Source organism: Tamandua tetradactyla, chromosome 6 (assembly GCF_023851605.1).
Source record: "Tamandua tetradactyla isolate mTamTet1 chromosome 6, mTamTet1.pri, whole genome shotgun sequence".
In the NCBI taxonomy this organism is placed as follows: Eukaryota; Metazoa; Chordata; class Mammalia; order Pilosa; family Myrmecophagidae; genus Tamandua; species Tamandua tetradactyla.
The window spans coordinates 144,750,825-144,769,223 of record NC_135332.1 but is presented as its reverse complement, the minus strand read 5'-3'; the positions used below and the strand labels follow the sequence as shown (position 1 = coordinate 144,769,223).

At 39.3% G+C, this 18,399-nt stretch overlaps 1 long non-coding RNA gene across 1 annotated transcript in view; it reads right to left on the bottom strand.

The window, feature by feature from the left end:
* Positions 1–18,399, bottom strand: part of LOC143688904 (uncharacterized) — a 176,171-nt gene that overhangs the window by 78,460 nt on the left and 79,312 nt on the right. The window contains exon 2 of the long non-coding RNA XR_013178366.1: positions 9,353–9,403. This is a non-coding gene — a long non-coding RNA (uncharacterized LOC143688904). The remainder of the gene's footprint in view (positions 1–9,352; positions 9,404–18,399) is intronic.

Here is an 18,399-nt window from a genome sequence, read left to right as displayed (position 1 = left end):
GACTTAAGAAGCCATGGAAAGAACCTACAACCTCCAGGTGGGTCCCTGGACCAGATAAGCCCTGAAATTTCAAGGGGCCAGCCCTTCCAGAACATCAGCTAGCCCATATTATTGACAGCCCCTTCCAACATGAAAAAGTTAGAATGACCCATAGCTCAAATACCTCTAATAAGAGGGTTAGAGAGATCAAAGGTGATGGTGCAATTATACAGAGAAAGTAAGATTTAATAAGTGAATATGACTGCTGAATTATTAAATTAATATTTCTTTTTAGTTTCCAGTATCTTAGAGCAGCTAGAAGTAAAAACCTAAAATTGTGGAATTGCAACCTATACCAAATTCTGAAATCTGTTCTACAACTAACTGTGCTGTGCTTTCAAATTTATTGCTGTTTTGTATGTATATCACACACAAAAAAGAAAAAAAAAAGTCGATTGTGGTGCTAAAAAAAATTTATTCTTTCTAGCCTCCTATATTCTAACTGCTAGATGGAAAAATCTGAGAGGATCATCTGGTAGCCCATGACAAACTCTGGAATCTGTCCTGTGACTGCTTGTTGAAGAGTGCTCTGAAAATTATTGCTTTTTCCTTTCTTTGCTTTGTATATATATTAAATACACAATTAAAAAAGTTAAAAAAAAAAAAAGCCATGGAAAGCAGCCCTCCTCTCTTTCAAATGGACCAGAATGTGTGTCACCAAACTGCTGTTACCAACTATGTCCAGAGATATGCAACTTCACTCTCTCTAACCCCTGCTCCTGGCTCCTAGCTGCTTCCCCATGTGCCCAGTTTGAGGCAACACATAGATAATTTGAGCATTGTTGAGTCTCAGAAGGGCAGCTTCATTAGCACAGAGCAGCGCTGATAGAAAAGGTTTTCAGGATGTCAAATGATTTAGGGAGAACATGACCTATCACATGGCTTTGCTGCTCCTCTGTCTGCAAGAGCAATTGGCTTAGAATGCTGTGAATGCTTCACCTAAATTCTATTCATTTTCTAGGACTGCCTTAGATTTGTTCAATATCTTTTAATGATATAGTTTAAAGGATTTTTTCTTTTTTTAAATCAAATATGGATGACTAGGAATTGCTTCAATAAAGATTCAATGAGTGGAGCTTAATGAGGAAAGGAATGGCTAATAAGTGTCCTAATCAGTGTTTTCCTTTAAACAAAAAGAGTGTCAAGACTAAAGGCCTAAGAAATAAGAAAAAAGCTTATTTCTCTTTCATGTAAAAGAGATCTGTGGGGAGGTAGTCCAGATCTGATGGGCTGTCATCACAGAATTATCAGGGACTTGGGCTCCTCACTTCTCTTCCATTCTTAGAATATTCTACCTCATAGTCCAACATGGCTGCTTGAGTTCCAGCCATTATGTCTATATTAAAGACAATAAGGAGGGGCAAAGAGTATGCTCCTGCCCTCTAAGGACATTTCCTTGACTTTACACACATGTTCACTTACATCCCACTGGTCAGAACTTAATCACATGCCCACATCTATCAGTGAAGGAGGCATGGAAATGTTGTCTTCATGGTCTTTGCCCAGCTGAAAATTAGAGGTTCTTCTAGTAAAGAAGAAAGAATAGATATTATCAGTAGCTAATAGAAATCTTGGAACCACAGACAACTAAAATTTTTTTCATATTATGAGAGGATTCATATTATTGGAATGTTGTACAGGAATACTTTAAAAATAAGACTTTGAATAGAGATACCAAACATGAACCAATAAACATTAACTCCTGAAGAATTTACAATGTTCCAAGTTTTCTTCCAATCTTTGTAATATATCTTTTTATGTAGTTCTGATCAATGTCTAGTTGTTACTTGAGGAGTCGTCATTAAATATTATTCATATAATCATTTCTATATTTGGTCATAATTCACATATTTGAAGTATTTAATAGCCATTCATATTAACTTAACATTTAAAAAGTGAAGGAGGAGATAAATGAAATGAGAGTGGTAAAATGTTGGTAATTGTGGAGGTTGGGTGATAGGTAGAAGGGGTCCATTATTCTCTCTATTTCTATGCATGCTTGAAAATGTCCATCATTAAAAGGTTTCTTACCGAGTGCACAGTTAGTTCAGTGGTAGAATGCTCGCCTTCCATGTGGGAGACCCGGGTTTGATTCCTGGACCATGCACCCACCCACCCCCACCAAAAAAAAGATTTCTTAGAGGTAGGTAAATGTTTTAAGAATAGACTGGTAAATTTTACTTTCCTAGTCAAAATGTTTGGAGGATAGAGGGAAGATGGTGGAGAATATTCTTGAGGTTTCTTTCATTTCCCTTTAAGCTTTCATTCAGGAAGTTGAGCTCAATCTAAAAAGCCAACGACAAGACTCTTGTGTTCAAGAACAACCCAGGCTGTATTGCACCTTACGATGGTTAGTTTCAACAGTGTACTACAATCTTTCATAGGTTTTCCTGGTTAAAAAAAAATCTACAGAAAGGCCTGTATGTGATTTCCTCTCCTCCTGTCCCCTATCTCCACCCCCCCCAAATGTTTATTGGGAACCTGTTATGAGGGATACAGAGGTGAGTAAGACACTGCCACCATCTACAAGCAGCTCATATTGTCCTAGAAGAAACAGACACATATATCATTAGTTATAGAGTAATGCGGTTAGTATAATGACCAAGCTATACACATATCATGACTATTTATGAAATAGGACAGTCACAAAGTAGGAACCCAGACAAGTGAAAACAGGTTGGAAAAATGGTACATTCGAAAATGTTACTTTAACTGAAGGAAACTTAATACCAAGTAGGATTATAAAGTTGGATATATGCCAACTATGACCACACTAACATAAACTACAAAGATGCTTTAAAAATGAAAGGAATTTGTAAATGTTAATATATTCCACATATTTTAAAATGGTAATAGGACTTAACCACAAATTCCTGAGTGCAATCCAAAAAAATATGGTATTTAATGAGAAAGGCCTTTAACTAAGTCAGTAAAAGATGGGAGAAAACAATTTTTTCAAATCGATGTGACATTAATATTGTTAAATGAGTCTTTAGGAACATTAGCAATTTGTGCAATGGCTGGGGCAGGAACATTTGTGAATGAAGAAATGAATCAAAGACAGTGAAAACACCTGGGTTCTAGTCTTGGCTTTGTAAGCAACCAAATGCCTTAGGTAGGTTAACCTCCCTGGGATTTTATTTCTTAAACCAGTAAAATTAAGATGTAGGGCGGGCCACAGTGGCTCGGTGGCAGAGTTCTCGCATGCCATGCTGGAGACCCGGGTTCAATTCCCAATGCCCGCCCATGTAACAACAACAACAACAACAAAAAATTAGGATTTATTCAGGGTTTCAAATGTTATTTAGCCACATCACCCTTTGTTTAAATAAAGTATTACTTGGAAGCTCAGTATATAAGATGGAGCTAAGTGGAGGTACCCTGTTGTGTGTGTGTGTGTGTGTGTGTGTGTGTGTGTGTGTGTACGGGTGCACTCTTGGTTCCTTCTTATGTTCCCCGGCCTGGTGACCCCAAAGTCACCTCCTCCTAAGAGCTACTTGTCTGCATGATCCCTGAGGTCATTTCCAGCTCAAACACTGAATGAACTAAGTATTGTAAGTATTGCGCACTGTTTAGTCATAGAATACCACTTGGGGAAATGTCAAAGAAAATTTAAGCCTCTCTGTTGAATGAGAAGATAGAGAAAGTAGTTCACTTTGAATGTCAAGCCTCGTGGTATGTCTGAGAAGTCAGAAACAACATGCAGAGAAGCTCTTCATTCTGATTCACTTTTAGAGTAGGTTCCTAAAATGGAAGGAATTAGGCAAATTAGCTTCGGCCCAAAGTCAGACCTTCTAGGAGAATCCAAGGGGCAATATCACCAGACACAGGGTTGGCTTTCTCAGCCTTTTCTGTTTAATGCTCTCAGCCAGAACATCACAGAGGAGAACTCCAGGTTTAAAAAAGTCATGCCGTTTAATATTAACACAGCCTTCCCTGCTGATAACAGATGTGGTTATAACGGGAGCTGAGTGAACAAAAACACATTTCTACAACTTTGAACCTCAAGCACATTTTCCATCATCTGTAACAAACTGAAACGCTGGCTCAGAACAGATGCTTTGCTTTGCTCATTTTGTGGACATTGCTTCAAGCACTCATTAGGCAAGGAAAATTAATGGTCTCCACTAACAAATGTCTGAAGGAGATGTTGGGACTGCAGCAAAGTCTTCTCTGTTGCTTATAGGAACTGCTTTGGGACTGGTGCTGCAAAAGCCTTTTTGTTTATACGAATCCTCCCTGAGATAACATTAAGTATACATTTCCCAGAGAAAGGCTCCAGAGAGCTGAGCATTGCTGAGCTGGACATGAACAGTCTTATGACTTATGTCTTGGCCAAAACCACCTCCATAAGGCTCAGCTTTGAACTTCATCTGTAAAGAACTTGTGCTAGTGTAAAACCACAGACCATCTGGAAATGGCCCTGAAGAACTCATGCAATAAGAGACTGAACCCCCAAATTTAACCCTCCCAAAGCCAAGACAATCCCCAATTGATTACTTTGCCAACTTTTGCCATTTTTCTGGACAGGAGCTTAAGAAATGCCTAGGCGCACACTGAATGAGTCAGCATAAGAGGCCTGATTGAGTTCCTGACTTCCCATTTTTGCACTTAAAAATCTAGCCCACCTACTTCTTTGTACAAATGTACTCCTCTAGCACTGTGGGAAGAAACCATTGTCAACAGTGCCTATTTTATAGGAATAAGTTCCAAACCACATATATTAAATTTTTCCCAACACAAACCTTCAGTGCTAAAGGACTAAACTTGTGTCTCAGAAGAGCATTTATAGCCTTCATTTGAGCTTCTGGCAGAACAGAATGTGATTTTCTGATGGATCAGTATTAGCTAAGTTGTTTGTCATTATATATTCCCTGGAGTTCTCTATGTTTTGTTGGGTCAGCTTTTGTCCTTCCTGGCAGTAGCCTGAAATCATTTTTAGGGAGCTTGAGTTACACCTTAGCTGTGAAGTCACCCAGGAAAGCGCTTGTTTAGACTGGAATTAAGGCCCTTGATTAGATACTTAAGCCTTCCCTTCCCTTTGGTTAAAGTCTCAAGGGCTGAGCTCATAGCTAGTGCTATAGCACATCTTTATCATGTCTACTAGAGATGAGCTTTAGTTACCCAGAAGAGTCTCCTTTAAATAGTGTGTAGTCTGGTTATAAGGCAATGTCTACGGTATGATTCATATTTTGTTATAATGCATATGCAAAGACTGGAAGGAAATTCCCCAACTGATAACAATGGCTCTCTCAGGATGGTGAAAGTCTGTGTGATTTTATTTTCTTCCTTATTCTTTATTTTCCAAAATTTCTACAATGAACAGATATTGCTCTTATAAAAGGGAAAAGGGAAGTTTATAGTGGGTATGTGTTTTAGGTGTGATGTGGTGTAATACTATAACCATAGAGTTTGGGGTCCCAAACCTAGACTGTTCACTGAATTCCCTGAAAGTGGTTCTTTTTCTTTTACGCCTGGGCAGACAGCAGGAATCAAACGTGGGTCTCCAGCATGGCAGGTGTGCTGGTTTGAAGGGAAGTATGCCCCCTAAGAAAAGCCATGTTTTAATATGGATCCCATTTCTTAAAGGTAGAATAGTCTCTATTCAATGCTGTGTATTTGGGACTGTGATGGGATCATCTCCCTGGTTGATGAGATTTAGTTAAGAACGGTTGTTAAACTGGATTAGGGGATGACATGTCTCCACCCATCTGAGTGGGTCTTGATTAGTTTCTGAAGTCCTATAAAAGAGGAAACATTTTGGAGAATGAGAGACTCAGAGAGGGCAGAGAATGCTGCAGCACCACAATGCAGAGTCCACGAGCCAGCAACCTTTGGAGTTGAAGAAGGAAAGTGCCTCCCGGGGAGCTTCATGAAATAGGAAGCCAGGAGAGAAAGCTAGCAGATGATGCTGTATTTGCCATGTGCCCTTCCAGATGAGAGAGGAACCCTGACCGTGTTCACCATGTGCCTTTCCAGATGAGAGAGAAACCCTGAACTTCATCGGCCTTCTTGAACCAAGGTATCTTTCCCTGGATGCCTTTGATTGGACATTACTATAGACTTGTTGTAATGGGGACATTTTCTCGGCCTTAGAACTGTAGCTAGCAACTCATTAAATTTCCCTTTTAAAAAGCCATTCCGTTTCTGGTATATTGCATTCCAGCAGCTAGCAAACTAGAACAGCAGGTGAGAATTCTGCCACTGAGCCACCATCAGTGGTTCTTAGCTCCATTTTCCAGTTAGTCAGAAATGTTTCTACTTCAACTCAGTGGTGGAGACAACTTAGGAAGCAGTTGCAAAAGTTTGGGAGCCCAAATTAATAATATCTTTAAAATTTTTACTTTTACAAATGCTTACTTTTAATTTATTATAGAACATGCATATTATCAAAGGGATCATCATCGCTGACATTTTGGTCTAGTGCTCTTCTCCCACTCATTGGAAGCCAAAAGTTGCCATGCTGGGCATCCACTGGCGGGGTGGGAAGAAGGAGCAGCCAGGACGATGATGACTCCGTAATGCTGCTCTTGGGAGATTTCTTTCCCAGTTGTCTTGTAGGACCTTGAAGGGTGCTCTTTCTCAGCAAGTCAGCGGGGACAGAAACAGTGCTGCAAGATTTTGTTCTCCAGGCTAGTTCTCTTTAACTCAAGGGTGGGCAGAGGGGGAGAATTATATATATATATATTTATACATATATGCACATACACACACATAGCTGTCCAAATGACTCTACCATTGTGCCTAGATTCTGGTTGTCCAAAGATAAATAAAATGCTTTTGAGACGAAATGTGAACAAATAATAACAATAACAATATGCAGAGTACTTTTATAGATGTAAGCTTAGACATCTTCTAAGGGAGTACAGCAGAAGAAACACCTGGGGAAAGTTCTCACCCAGCCCTCCTGGATTTCCCCATGTGTTGAGTTCTTCACAGTCCTGACTTCTGGAGTCAGCCAGCTCATGCTGTGAGTTCTGTCATTTATTGGCTACAGGATTGTGAATATTTTCCTAGAGCTCCCTGACTCATAGGGGACTGACCGCACCTTCGTCATAGGGTTCTTTTTTTATTATTAGAGAAGTTATAGGTTTACAGAAGAATCATGAATGAAATAGAGTTCCCAATACTACCCTATTATTAACACCTTGTATTAATGTGGTACATTTGTTGCAAATTCACAAAAGAACATTTTAATAATTGTACTATTAACTATAGTCCATCATTTACAATGGGGTTCATTGTGTCGAACAATCCTATGTTCTTTTTAAATTTTATTCTAGTAGCATATATATAACCTAAAGTTTCCCCTTTTAATCACATTCACAAATATAATTCAGTGCTGTTAATTATGTTCACATGTTGTACTGCCACCACCACCACTTATTACCAAAACTTTAAATCAACCCGAACAGAAACTCTGATGATTTGACATAAGGTCTAGTAAAGACTTCAGTCCAGTGTGGGACAACAGCGAGCCCTCCTGAGTGTCTGTGGAATGACTACTAGACACCCCTTTCTGCCATTCTCTGACCAACTTCCTCCACAATGAATCCTGTACCATTCCAGTCTTCAGAGATGAGAACCTGAAAGTGAAGAGTGGAGGTTCTGATGACTCAAGCAGACGCCCAAGCGGTTGCTCAAGTGGATGTGTCACAGAATTCTAGTTGGCTTCTCCAAGAGTGCTGCCGCCTGGTTGGGGGGTAGTCTGAGGCAGATGTGAGGACATGTTTGAACAATGACTGGCCTGTGGGTTCAGGAACAAGCCACTTGGCCCCAGCCTGCTTGTGCCTCTGTTGTAAACTTGGTGAACACACAATGGTGGCTTGGAGTTATGTACCCCTGAAAACCATGTTCTTAGTCTTTGTCCAGACCTGTGGGTGTAGCCCCATTGGAAATAGACCTTTGGGAGATGTTATTTTTAGTTAGAATGTGGTCAGCTGAGTCAGGATGTATCTTAATCCTACCCTGGAGGCCTTATAGAAAAGACCGAAGGGAAAAAAGTCCCAGAGAAAGGATCTGCAACAGAACCCTGAAGAGAAAGGAGAAGATGCCACCATGTGCATTGCCATGTGACAGAAAGCCCAGGAATCAGAGATGGCCAGTAGCCAGCTCCAGAATGCCATAGTCTTCAGGAAGAAAGCATTGCCTTGCTGATGCCTGTATTTTGGACTTCTCCTAGCCTTAAAACCATGAACCAATAAATTCCTATTGTTAGGCCAGCCCACCATATGGTATTTGTTTTAGCAGCCAGGAAATAAAGACAGGCAGGGACGACCACCATTAAGTGGTCCAATGAGTACTAGTATGCGCACTGTTAATGCTACATGAACCCTCTCATTAATCAGCATCATTTCATCTGGACTCCAAACACACTATTACCTTATTTGTTCAGATAGAAGAGTGTGGGGAGGAGGATTGATATGGATTGTGACATAACGTGAGATGCCCTCACTGTCTCATGGAATTGGTGCAACAATCCTGCAAGGTATGTAGATATGATATCATTGTCCCTACCCTACGGAGGAAGAGCCTGAGGTTGCTGATGTGAAGAAACTTGCCCCAGCTCACAGGACTAGCAGTGTCTGAAATGGGGTTGTAACTATCTCCATCTAGACTATTTTTCCCCAACTCTTACATAGTATTTCAATGATCCAAAGTAGGACCAAGAACCAAGAAGTCTCTTAAAATGCAGCTAAAGTACATAGCATCAACTTTATGAACTAAAGTGAGTATAGTTCATTCATAGGCAATCTCCCAGGGTCTTGCTCAGATTTCTTTTTTACCTTTGCATAACACAGGAGAAATACTGAGTTTCATTCAAGCTATAAGTAAATTTCATTGACTCCCATGGTGCTGCCCAAAAAGAATAATTCAGTTTGGGACATGCCTGTTGGACACAGAACCTATTTTGCCTTAGTTCCTCTTCCTAGTCCTTCCTCACCTCCCTTGATCTTCCCCCATAATCCATACAGAGAGAGGATAGTTTTTGAACTCACGCACTAACAATAAAAGAGCAAAAAGGTTTATCTTGATTTCCAACATTAAGACTGAAGAAATAGGATTGGGAACTCAAGTGCTAAGGAAGATTGGGCCTAGTTCAAATTTACACTTGAATGGAGAATCCCTTTGTGGGTGAAGTCTACTTAGTAATTTACCAGAAAGAAGTCCTTTGAAAAAACCCACAAACATGATTTAAAACTGGAGACACATTCTTTCATTTTCCATTCCTAGAAGAAGTTATGGCAATTCATTTTTGGTATGAGATCAATGACACAGGAAAAATTTTTAAACATTTAAACCTGACGCTTACCTTATCTTCTTTCTTTATTTTCATAGAGTCCTGTTACTGCTCACCTTGTACCTATTGACCAAAAAAATTGGAACCAGTTTGGGGCATGATCATTAAGAGTTCTGTGGATCTTACAGAGGAGATAATTTTTAAAGCTTTTTAAAGAAATGGAGCCGTTCCCAATAATATCCATTAGAGCATTTCAGAGAAGATGGATTTTGGCACTTAGGAAATCCAGTTCATTATATTCGTGAAGTGATAAAGCATACTTCAATAAACTTAGAGTCAACAGTGAGCTAGGACAGTCACAGACACAACTTAGAAATCTAAGACTTTGTTGAGTTAAAAGACTTCCAAAAGCAGCAATTGAGAGTTACTGTTTTTAAGGGAACCTCTCATGAGTTTAAATAGGGAAAAAGGAGTTTCCAAAGCCAAAGACTCATAGATTAAGTTTAAGTTTTCATAATTTAGGCAGCTAGTATAGGAACTTTAGTAGATACAAAATTGACATTAATCAGAATTTTCCATTAAAGTTGCTTTATTTTCTATTGAACATGCAAAATACTTACTTAAACCAGTTGTTATGGGACTGTGTATTTGTTCTTTTATACCAGCCTATTTCAGGCTATCAGGTTATTTTTGCAATAAAAGTTTACAGCTGCCTGATAAAAATGTAACCTTGCCAAATTTTGACGTGCCTTGTTCCAGCTTCCTCAGAGAAGATTTCTTTATTAGGATAATTTGCTATAATGACATTTTATGAGGCAGGAAATTATTCACAAGAATGATTTCAGAAACAAAGTCAGTGATGCCCAGACATTTTGAGTTCTTGGGATTATTTCTTTTTCCTCTTTGTAATCCTTTCCTGTTTTAACTCTACTTGATTCTAATAGTTATTAAGTACCTTGGAATGAATGCCTGGAGTTTGCTCAGCATTTCATAAATTATAGACACAAACCCCTTAGATAAAAATTAAGATAACAGGGCAAGCTATCTTACAAAAAACAAAACAAAACAAAAACAAACAAACAAATAACCCCAGGGAACCAGAAGAGGATATGTGCAGAGTAGATTTTTTCTGAAAATCTTCTTTGTAAGCAGAGGTGTGGGTAGGGGAAGGGAGGCCATTGTTTTACTTTAATAATGTATTTTTGTGCATAAAGATACCTGTAGTGGTGATGAGTTTGAAAGACTCCATCCTTATGCCCCATTCTCTACCTTGTGACTAAGGAATAGACTTTTGCAAGATGGCTGCCTGAAACAGGAAGGAGGTGGGTGGGGGAGGTAAAAGGGTAGAGTCTGAAGCCCCAGAAGGGCCTGAGTAGGCCAGATGAGCTGCTCAGATACACAACACCAGAATAACTGCTATTCCTCAGTGACCCTGCTTTCCTGGGTTTTTAGATAATGTGAGAGAAAGTCTAGGCTCCCTGAGCAGGCATCTACTTTCAGTGTCCTGAAAGGCCTGACAAGTTGCATTCTGTTGTCCTGTGGGTAGAGGTGAGTGCAGCAAAGAAAACATGTGTTGGAGAAGTACTAGTGCCAACGGGTACGGGCACAAAGTCCGAGGCCAGATGACCTGGACTCAAATCCTGACTGTCACTCAAGGCTGTGTAACTTTGGGCAAACATCTTTAACCTCTCTATGCCTTCATTTCCTCGCTGCAAAACTACCTGCCTCACTGAGTTCTTGTGAGGATTAAATAAATTGATAGCTGTAAAGTACTAAGTCCATAGTTAGCACTAAGTGTGAGTTACTCTTTATCGAGTACCTAATATGTGACAGAACCCAGTGCTTTCATAGAATGTTTTATTTAATCTTTATAACAAACTTAGAAAATAGGCAATATTATTTCCATTTTATGACTAAAAACATTGAGGCTCAGAAAATTGCTCAAGTGTGCACAGGCAAGTGGGCGAAATGAATGATGTCAAATACAGGTGTGCCTGCTCTAGCATTAGCTCAAACACTGGTGTCCCCAACTCATTTCAGCTGCTAGTTTATAAACATCTGCATTGCAGCCTAGACTGACATTACTAATCATCTTCATTGATTAGCAAATTACTCCTCTCCATCATCATTTGTCTAACATTTACAATTAATAAATAGCATTACATAAATTAGACACCTAAAATTGAGCCACTCTGGACCTTGAGAGTAAGTCCTGGGTGTCAGGGGTTTTGGTGCAGTTAAGGGAAAGAGAACAGTTGCTCCTTCCTTCCTTCCTTCCCTCCCTTCCTCACAAGTCAGGAAGGGCCAGCAAGCATACAGCTGCCTCTCATCAAAGTGGAAAGGAAGCGGGCAGCCTTATTCCGGAGCTGGAGGACCATCTGCTGTCTCAATTACCAGGCAGGCCCTAAGCACTCAGAACTTCAGAACTTTCCTCACCTAAAGCACTTAAGGCAGAAAGGAGGCTTTCCTTCTGGATGCCCCACTCAGCTTGCTGGTCACACAAGAGGGCGAGAGAAGAAAAGGCAACAGAAAAACATTAACCAGAAAAAAAAGAACCAACAAGCACAGTGTTGAAACAGCACAATGGTTTGAAGTTTAATTCATAAGAAATGTCCTGGCTGCCATTTTTCCTTCTCACCTGTCAAATGCTGGCAAAGACTTTCAGAAGTTTCTCTAGCATCCTGCTGCTTGGCAGGGAAGGTGGTAGGTATTTGTGGAGTCCCGATAGGTAATATCTAGAAGCCTGACAGATAGGACACTATGACAGAGAGGTGTAATAGAGGTTTGCAAGGACTTTAATCTCTGTAGGGCCCTTAGACCAGGTATAGCTAGAGAAGCAGCAAGGCTCATTGGTGCATCTAGAGATAAGCCTGTGACCTTGACCTAATAGGCTCCTATGACCTTACCAAACTTGCTAAATAAAGCATTACTTTAACATCGCCAAACTAGAGCTCAAGATGAAAATAATGGGCCAGCGGAAGGGATATACTTACACTGTTGGAGAAATGCTCCTGGCCTATTCCTTTATAGTGTGCCTTGTTTGAAGCAAATCCATTTAAACATTTGCACACAAAATCATTGTGTGCATATTTGGATGCACACAATTGATTGGTTAAATATTCATGTTAGAAAAGAGGGCTTTTTCTTAAAAAAAATATTCTTTGGTGGAAAATTGAGCATTGAAAAATATATTTATATAGTAACACCTTTCTTAGATGTGATTTGCGTACCACACATTTTATCCTTTTAAAGTATACAATTCAATGTTTTTTTTAGTATATCACAGAAGTGTGCAACCATCACCACAATCAATTTTAGAATATTTTCATCACCCCAAAAGGAAACCCCATACTGGAACTGAATGTACCCCCAGAGAAACATATCCTTAAAGTTAATCCATTCCCATGGGTGTGAACCCATTGTAAACAGGACCTTGTAATGAGGTTGCTTCAGTTAAGGCGTAGCCCACCTCAATCAGGATGGGTCTTAATCCTGTTACCGGAGTATTTCATAAGAGAATGAAATTCAAGCGAAGAGAAAGCAAGCCACGGGAAGCAAGAAGCTGAAACAGAAACTAGAAGAGAAGGAAGAGCCCAGGAGATGCTGCATGTGCCTTGCCAAGTGACAGAGGAACCAAGATCACTGGCACCCAGCCCCCAAAAGCTGCAGGCTTCAGGCACAAAGCTTCACCTTGAGGATGTCTTGATTTGGACATTTCCCCCGACCTCAAAACTGTGAGTGAATAAATTTCCATTGTTTAAGCCCAACCTATTTCATGGTATTTGTTTGCGCAGCCTAGGAAACCAAAACACCCTTTAGCAGTCAGTCACCCTGCATTTCCCTCCAAACTGTCACACACACCCACCTCCTCGACCCTAAGCAACCACAAATCTGCTTTCTATCTCTATAGATTTGCCTATTCCGGATATTTCACATGAATGGAATAATACAATCAGTGTTCTTTGTGACCTGCTTCTTTCACTTAGCATGCCATTTAAAAAAATATTTTTATTGATAAGACAACATACAAACATAACATTCTTAACATACAAACATTCCATGTGTGGTGTACAATCAGCGGCTCACAATCTCATCACAGTTGTATATTCATCACCATGATCATCTTTTAGAACATTTGCATCACTCCAGAAAAAAAAAATAGAAAGGAAAAGGAAAAAATTCATACATACTATACCCCTTACTCCTCCCTCTCATTGACCGCTAGTATTTCCATCTACCCAATATATTTTAACCTTTGTTCCCTCTATTATTTGTTTATTTTTTATCCATATTTTTTACTCATCTGTCCATACCCTAGATAAAGGGAGCATCAGACACAAGGTTTTCACAATCACACAGTCACATTCTAAACATTTTATCTTCATACAATCATCTTCAAGAAACAAGGCTACTGGAACACAGCTCTACAGTTTTAGGTACTTTGCTTTAGCCACTCAAATACAACATAAACTGAAAAGGGCTATCTATATAATGCATAAGAGTAATCTTCAGGATAATCTCTCGACTCTGTTTGAAATCTCTCAGTCACTGAAACTTTATTTCTTCTCATTTCTCTTTTCCCCCTTTTGTTCAAGAGTTTTCTCAATCCCTTGATGCTGGAATTTCTGTCCCATGTTGCCAGGGAGATTCACACCCCTGGGAGTCATGTCCCATGTAGGGGGGAAGTTCACTTGCCGTGTTGGCTTAAAGAGAGAGGCCACATCTCAGCAACAAAAGAGGTTCTCTGGGGTGACACTTAGACCTAATTTTAAGTAGGTTTAGCCTATCCTTTGTAGGAATAAATTTCACAGGGGCAAACCCCAAGATCGGGGGCTCAGCCTATTGATTTGGTTGTCCCCACTGCTTGCAAGAGTATCAGAAATTCTCCAAATGGGAAGTTGAATCTTTCCCCCTTTCTCCGGGTTCCCCTAAGGGTACCCTGCAAATACTTCTTTATTCATTGCCCAAATCACTCTAGGATTTCTCGGGGCATCATACTATCCTGGACAAACCAACAAAATTTCATGTCCTATTCAAGATTTCCTGAACTATAGTGTTCAGCTAAACTGACCATACAAGTTAAATTAGGAAATAGCATACCATATTATTGATTTATTCACATTGTAGCATGTATCAGTACTTCATTTCTTTTTATTGCCAAATATTCCTTTATATGGATATACCACATTTCATTTTTCCATTCGTCAGTGGATGGACATTTGGATTGTTCCCACCTTTTGGCTATTACAAGTAATGCTGCTATGACCATTAATGTACAAGTTTTTGTGTAAATAAGTGTTTTCATTTCTCTTGGATATACCTGGGAGTGGGATTGCTGGGATATATGGTAACTCTAAGTTTAACCCTTTGAGGGACCATCAGACTTTTTCAAGGCAACTGCACCATTCTATATTCCCATCAGCAGTGTATGAGGGTTTTAATTTCTCCATACCCTCATCGATACCTCTTTTTGATCATAGCCATCCTAATGGGTATAAAGTGGTATCTCATAGTTTTGATTTGCATTTTCCTGGTGGCTTTTGATGATGAGTGTCTTTTCACATGCTTATTGATCATTTATATATCTTCTTGGGAGAAATGCCTATTCAGATCCTTTGCCTATTTTAAAGTTATTTTTCTTTTTACTATTGAGATATAAAAGTTTTTTTAAAAAAATATTTGAGAGTCGATTTCCTTATCAGATATATAATTTCCAAATATTTTCTTTTGTTCAGCAGGTTTCTTTTCACCTTCTTGATGATGTCCTTTGAAGCACACATGTTTTTCATTTTGAAGTCCAACTTACCTATTTTTTCCTTGGTTGCTTGTGCTTTTGAAGTAATATCTAAGAAACCATTCCCTAATCCAAAGTCACAAGTATTTACTCCTATGTTTTCATCTAAGAATTTTACAGTTTTAGCTCTTCTATTTAGGTCTTTGATCCATTGTGAGTTAATGTTTATATGTGGTGTGAGGTAGGAGTCCCATTTCATTCTTTTGCATATGGCCATCCAGTTATCCCGACATCACTTATTGAAAAGACTATTCTTCCCCCACTGAATTATCTTGGCACTCTTGTTGAAAATCAATGGACTGTCATTGTGAGGGTATATTTTTGGACTTTCAACTTCTAATCGATTGATCTACATGTCTAACCTTTTGTTAGTACCACACAGTCTTTATTACTGAAGCTTTAATAGTAAATTTTGGAATTGAGAAGTGTGAATCCTCTAACTTTGTTCTTTTTCAAGGTTATTTGGCTATTCAGGGACCCTTGGCTTTCCATTATGAATTTTAGGATCAGTTTGTCAATTTCTGCAAAGACGCTAGCTGGGATTTTTTTTTTTTTTTTTTTTTTTGGCATTAAACAGTGTTTATTTCCACCTTCACAAACACAGGAGTCTGAACATAATGCAGGGCACCATGAACTAAATAACAATCTACATTGGAATGCATTTGTCTTAGATATGATTTAAGATAAGGTAGGCTTTAAAAGCAAATGGTGCTACTTCCAAGGGATAGGTAGGGATTTCGGTGCCATCCAGAGGTGTGGGTACTTTCTACAGTATTGACAGAGCAGGCAGGAACGCAGTAATCTGTGATTAGTGTATCCAGGAACAGCGCGACATCTGAGTTTCTTTGTCCACATAATAAAACCCCAAAAGTACTTGCCTAAAGTGCGAAGACTTTCCCTTGGTAGTCCCGGTCCCAGTAATAACAGAATATGATTTCTAAACATCTCCAATGTGGTTTTCATGACCAAAAAAAAAAAAAAACATGTTTCACATAAAAGCTTCATAATATAATCCAGAGGCAGCATGTTTAAAATGTGAAGCCAGGCTGGCTATTTCTGATAATTTTTTCATTTCTTCAGTGTTTTTTACTTTTATAAATATGCACCCAGTTTACTACCAGTTGAAGTACACAAAATGCTTTGCTCTGAGCACCAGGAGTTGCCTTTCAGAAGCCTCTCTGGGACTGCAATCCCTGTCCACGGAGAAAAGCCCTGATTTCTATCCATATTTGCTCCAACTCCCACATCATTTTTAGTGTTGACCAAACCCTAGCAAATGTTTGTGGGCTCAGGCCCAAATAATACTTTTCAATAATTTCATAAGGATCTAGTTAAGAAAACACAAAAAATACATATTTCAGCTTATAAAAGTCTTCAGTTTGAATTTAAACATGACACAGAGGTGAAAAGAATGAAATGTCGCCTCACTCTGAGCTGGGACAACCTTCACTGCACTAACAACAAAGCTACAGGACACCCGAGGCCCATCCTCCTACAGAGCTCCACTGACAACTTTTGAGGTAGGTGCCGCTGACTTGAAGAGAGGGAGGTAGAGTCCGAATTTGTTCTCAATCCCGGCGAATGTTGCGACTGCCACTCTGTAGCCCCCGATGTGGTCAGGACTGGGAGCCGGCAGTATGATCCTCGATGGAGGAGCCGACTCTGACCCCATGGGTTTTACTCCCCCAAAATCAATGTAGAACAATCGCTGTAGCAATTCGTAAGTCAGCAAAGTTACACCAAACTGGGGTGAGGAATACACGAGCACCAGCTCCTTTCCAAAAAGCTTTTGGACCTTCTTCCCAGAATATCTTTTTAAAGCAGTCTATAACTCCACTGGAAGTGGTTTGGCCAGCTCGGGCAGCCACCTGTAATCTCATCTTGATAACATCAGCAGGGGTCACTAAAGATGCCGCAGGCTTACCTTGGTTCAAGAAGGCCAATGAAGTTCAGGGATTTTCTCTCAAGTGAGAAGGCATGTGGTGAACACAGCCAGCGCATCTCTTTCAGCTGGAAGGGCACGTGGCGAACATGGCGTCATCATCTGCTAGTTTTCTTTCCTGGCTTCTGGTTTCATGAAGCTCCCGGGGAGGTGTTTTCCTTCTTCATCTCCAAAGGTCACTGGCTGGTGGACTCTCTGCTCCCTGGTGCTGCAGCATTCTCTGCTCTCTCTGAATCCCCTAGCTGGGATTTTTAAGGGGTATGGGCCAGGAATGGAACCCAGTTTCCCACATGGCAGGTGAGAATTCTACCATTGAATTACCTGGTTAGCTGGGATTTTGATAAGGAATGAGTTAAATCTGTATATCAATTTGGGGAGTATTGAAAAAACACTTTTAAGTTAGTAAACTAAAATGGTTATGTCCCCTCCCCCCGACATACACACTTTTAAAAGCTTTACTGGTCTATGAAATTTGGAAACCACTAATGTCAAGGCCAGGATATTAGATGGGAAATCAGAAGGTTGGGTGGGGTTCTAGCCCTAATCTGCCATTTGCAGTCAGCATTTGCTTTGGGTTTCTCTGAGTCTGACTCTCATATATACTAAATGGAGAAAATGAATACCCACCTTGGATGTTGCCAAATAATTAAGTGAAACAGTCTATAGTGAAGCAATCTACATGGAAGCACTGTAAAAACTGTAAAAGTTTTGTGAAAATTAGAGGTGTCATTAAATCGATTTCAGACAAAGTTGTTCATTCTTTCAATTAAAAATTTTAAGAAATTTTTGAAGTCGTGATTATAAACTGACATATGAATCAAAACATATATGTTAAATATTTGTTCCTTTCAAGCCCATCATCTTGAGAGATTATACACATATTCTGACAATGTTATGCTTGCTTGAACTATCTCTTTCAGTTTCACGTTTCTTTTTTAATCTAGTAATTATTAATGTAACTCAAGCAAATATTTAAAAATTAATACATACTAATTAAATTTATAAGGGTCAAACTTATATATGAAAATACATCTGTGTTTTCATACCTGTCTACAAAGCAAGGAACTCTGTGATTAAAAATAAGAACTAGAAATAATTGGGTAATTCTTCCTTTATAAAAATGTAAATGGTCTCTTACTCTAACCAATCTCAGTGAACTAAAGTTATTGTAATTTTATACTACTCGTATTTAAACTTCCATTAAGGTCAAAGATTTTATTACAAGATACATCACATTTCTTTGAATATCTGCAGTGATGGCAAATCATTGTCCTTGGAAGTAGGTTTCATTTCTTGGAATGATCAGAAGTCCTTGGGAGCCAAGTCTGATGTTTTGGTGAAGGCGGTGACCAGTCTATTTAATGCCTTTCTTTTTCCAAGACT